Here is a 5,259-nt window from a genome sequence, read left to right as displayed (position 1 = left end):
AATGAGTTAAGAGAAAAACTGGAAGGTAGAGATAAGGAGATTAAGAAGACACAAGATTTATTGGCCCAAAAAATTGACATTTTAGAGAATTTCAGCAGATGTAATAACATAAAAATAGTGGGTGTGAAAGAAGGTGAAGAAGGGGCAGAAATAAAAGGATTTATAAAGATGGATCCCACAGATCTTGGGAGTAGAACTCCAAGAAGAAATAGAAATTGAAAAAGCCCACAGAGCATTGGCACTAAAGCCACAACCACATCAGAAACCATGCTCCATACTAATAAAACTACTGCAATATACAACAAGAGAGAAAATATTGGAACTGGCTATAAAAAAAGTGAAAGGAAATAAGGAACCTTTCGAGTACAATGGAAAAAAATTTATATCTAGATATTATCTTTGAACTTTTAAAGAACCGAAAGGAATTTAATTTAGCAAAAACGATACTGTGGACAAAAGGTTATAACTTTGTGTTGCGACATCCAGCAGTGTTGAAGATTTTCATTCCTGGTGGGAAAAACTGACTGTTTTCAGATCCAGAAGGTCATCGCTTTGCCGATCAATTACCAAATAAACAACAAGAGGAGGAAAGGAAATAATAAAAGGATGGTTAAGATTATGTCTATAAATAAGTTGGAATGTTAATAGTTTGAGTACAGACATTTAAGGTTAAAAAAAAAGGCTTTGTATATTTTTAAGAACAATACATAGTGTGTTCTCTGGGGGAGGGCTGGGAAAGGGGGAAGATCTCCCCACTGTGAAATCTGTTGACGTTTGCAGTTAACATAGCAACCCAGGTGGAAAAAGGAGTTGTCGTTGTCTTGCAAGGTGGCAAAGATGATACAGTAAAAGGGGAATAATGTTTTTTAATAGTTTTTTATGGTTTTTGTTATTTTCTTATGTTGCATCATCATGTATAATAAAGAGTAAGAACAATTTAAAGAGTACTTTTGAAAGAAAGGTAATAGAGGGGTTGAAGAGGTGGGAGAACGTTGAAAATGGATGGGTAAGATGAGTACATTGAAGTTTATGACTATTAATATTAATGGAATCTACAATCAAATTAAGATTTTAAAAAAGTTCCCGACACTACTTAAAAAGAAAATGGACATAGCATTTATACAAGAAACACACTTAACTGAGTTAGAACACTGCAAACTGAAGAGAGACTGGGTAGGTCATGTAGTGACATCATCGTACAATTCAAAAGCCAGGGGAGTTGCTATATTAGTTAATAAGAATTTGCCAATTAAAATAAAGGAAGTAATAACGGACCCTGCGGGTAGATACGTAATGACGATGTGCCAGATTTATTCAGAATTTTGGAACTTGCTGAACATTTATGCACCTAATAAAGATGATCAGGAATTTATGTAGGACATTTTTTTAAAGATAGCGAACACACAAGGACACATTTTACTAGGGGAGACTTTAATTTTAACATTGACCCATTGATAGATCAAACCGGGAAGACAACTATAAATAATAAAGCAGCCAAATTTACATTCAATTTAATGCATGATATGAAGATAATTGATATATGGAGAAAACAATACCCAAAGGAAAGAGATTATTCATATTATTCAAACAGACACAGAACCTATTCTAGGATCGATATGTTCTTGTTGTCGGCTCAGATCCAGGGGAGAGTTCGAAAGACCAAATATAAGGCAAGATTTTTACCTGACCACTCACCCTTGTTACTAACAATTAAGTTAGAGGATATTCCATCAAAAACATATAGATGGAAGCTAAACCCTATATTGTTAAAAAGGTGAGACTTTTAGGAATACATTGAACAACACATCAAAATATATTTTGAGATAAATACAAATTCAATAAAAGATAAATTTATATTATGTGACACAATAAAGGCCTTTATTAGGGGACAAATAATTAGTTACATGACTAAGATTTTAAAAGAATATAATTGGGAAATAGAACAGTTGGAAAAAGAGATAATAACTATAGAAAAAGATTTAATGAGAAGGGAAGACATAGAGAAAAAAATAAAATATAAAACATTACAAACACACAAAGTGGAGAAAAACATTATGAAAACATGAGGCTCCACACATAGTTGACCTCTCGGGAACCAATTTTGTCCCTCATTATCCTTTTACTCTTAATATACTTGTAGAAACCCTTTGGATTTACCTTCACATTATCTGCCAAAGCCCCCTCGTGCCTTCTTTTTGCTTCCTGGTTCCTGCTGCTGGATCCAGGAGGGGATGTCAAGAGGATGGGTCTGGACCTGTGCAACCCCTACTCACCTAAAATCCAATTATACACAAGCTATTCCTTTCTGAGGAGTGGGGTATCCTCATATCAAACCCCACCAACTGATTGATAGGGACCATCATCATCCTATGGGATAACCAGAAAAAAATTGATTTATGAAGGCCAATGTGTCATATTTATTGTCCGTGTACAAACACAAGATATCTTACAACCCTGAGATTCCTTTTTTCCTATGGGTGAGACAGAATTACCACTTATTGGTAGTGCAATAAAAAAAACTATACAGCTTATACATGTAAACAAATAAAGAATTGTAAACAGATAACAAGTACAAAATAAAACTTGTATTCCTGGGACCAATACACCAATGGTATCATGAAGAAAGTCTCTAATTCCTCACGAGTTTGCGGAGGAGCTAGTGGAGTTATTCAAGTGAACCGGTACGGACTTGAAGGGCCGACATGGCCTATTTCCATCCTATAAACGGTTATATGGTTAAATGTAAACAAAGTGATTGTGCAATAGAGAATTTTAAAAAATCAGTTAAGTGCAAAGTCCCTGATTGAGTTTGTTGTTGAGTCTGATGGTGGAGGGGGAGCAGCAGCTGTTCCTGAAGCTGATGGTGCAAGTCTTGTGGCACCGAGACCTCTTTCCTCATGGCAGCAGTGAGAACAGAGCGTGTGCTGGGTGGGGTGGATCCTTGATGATCGCTGCTGCTCTCCAACGGCAGTGTTCCCTGTATTTGTTCTCAACAGTGGGGAGGGTTTTTCCTATGATGTCCTAGGCTGTGTTTGCTACCTTTTGCAGGGCTTTACACTGGGGGATATTAGTGTCCCGTACCAGACCATGATGCAGCCAGTCAGCACACTTTCCACCATACCTCTGTAGAAATTTGCCAGGGTTTCTGATGTCATATCAAACCTCCACAAACTCCTGAGGAAGTAGAACAATTATAGGGTGGCATGGTTAGTGCAACACCATTACAGAGCCAGTGATCACGACTAGGGTTTGAATCCCACACTGTCTGTAAGGAGTTGGTATGTTCTCCCCATGTCTGCATGAGTTTTCCCCAGTTTCTTCCCACTATTCAAAAAGTACGGGGGGTTGTAGGTTAATTCGGTGTAATTGGGCTGCACTGAAGGGCCCATAACAGTGCTGAATGTTTAAAAAAAAGGAATTTTAAAAACCCTCTAACTGACACAACTTTCAAGGAATTATGTGTCTGTATTCCCAGATTCTTTTGTTCTGCTGCATGCCTTGGTGGGCTAGCATTTACTGTGCACGTGCAAGTTCAACACCTCACTTGTCAACATTAAATTCCATCTGCCTCTGCAGCCTATTTTTTTTCTGGTCTACATTCCATTTTAAAGCCTTCCTTGCTGTCCACGACACTCCCACCCCCCACATCATAATGCCATCTGCAAACCTGCTGATCCAATTTGATCACATGATCTAGATTTTGGATCTGGATGATAAAGAGGCTCTGCACCAGAGGGCACGAGTCACAGCCTCTTGTCAGAAACAGTACTCTATGATCATTCTAGCTTCTCCCATAAAAGCCATTGTCTAATCGAGTTGTTGAATTCTGCAGATACAAGAAACAACCATGCAGTGGTTGATTCTAGGAGCAGGAATGGAACAGGAACTGTCCTGGGTAGGCATATCTGGGTCCCATGTGTGACAATCTGCACCCTGAAATGGACATCTTCTTTGGAGGCAAGAAGGCAGCTCTCAGACCTCATCTGATCTACCCTTTGACCACTGGTACAAGGTATGTTCTCAGATTGAATGTGTGGAGACCACCTAAACCATAAAGTTGTAACAAAAAAGTAGAGCAGTGGATGAGTTGTATATGGATTTTAGTGAGGTGTCTGACAGGGTTCCCATGGTAGAGCAACTCAGAAAGTCATGAGGCTTGGGATCCATGGATGTGTGGATTCAGAATTAACTTACCTGCAGAAAGCAGAGGGTAGTGGAATGTATGGTGCATGAAGGTCAATGACTAGTGGAGTTCAAATGGGATCTGTTCTGTGATTCCTGATGATTTTTACAAGTGAGCTGGATGAAATAGTCGAGCTATGAGTCAGTAGGTTTGCAGATGACACAAAGGTTAGTGGTGTCATGGATACATAGAAGGTATGGGTTATAACTGAATGCGGAGTTGGCCGGTTCTGGACAGATGTGCAGTTATATGTTCTGGAAGGTTGAACTTGGAGGTGGAGAACATATTATGGCAGAGTTCCCAACGGTTTGGAAGAACAGTGGCACCTTGGGGGCCCAAATCCATAAATCTCAAGGCTGCTGTGCAGGTTGATAGGGTCGCTAAGAAAGCATATCGTGCAGATGGACTGAGTTCAAGAGCCTCGAGGTAATGGTGCAGCTCTACAAAACTATAATTTGATTACACTTTGAATATTGTGTTCAGTTCTGGTTGCCTCTTTGCAGAGGATGCAGAGATTAACCAGGATGTTGCCTGGATTAGAGAACGTGGCATATGAGGCAAGGTTTCCAGAGCTGGGATTTTTCTCTTTAGAATGACAAAGGATGAGAGGCAACTTAAGAGGGGTCTAAAATATTGAGATATAGATGGGGTGGACAACCTACATCAACAGTAGCAAATACCAGAGGACATCTGTACAAGGTGAAGCAAGGAAAGGTTGGGAGGGGCATCAGGGGTAGGATTTCCTGGAACGCATTGCCTGCATAATAGAAACTGATACAACAGGGACATCTAAAAGACTTAGATTGACACATGGATAGAAAAAAAAGAGGGTTGTTGTTGTGAGGTGGAGAAAGTTTAAGTTATTGAGTGGGTTTATATAGGTCAGCACAACATAATGGGCCAAGAGACCAGTACAGTGCTTTAATGTCTCTTCAATAGATAGACCTATTTGTTCAACAATGTGGACATCACACCTTCAGTCCGCTCCTTCCTGCCACACATTTTACTGCAGATACTGGACATCCATCCACCAATAGAGACAAAAATCAGTAAAGATCACAAGATAAACACCAAGA

Source organism: Narcine bancroftii, chromosome 4 (genome assembly GCF_036971445.1).
Source record: "Narcine bancroftii isolate sNarBan1 chromosome 4, sNarBan1.hap1, whole genome shotgun sequence".
Classification (NCBI taxonomy): domain Eukaryota; kingdom Metazoa; phylum Chordata; class Chondrichthyes; order Torpediniformes; family Narcinidae; genus Narcine; species Narcine bancroftii.
Note: the sequence above shows the minus strand (reverse complement) of the source record.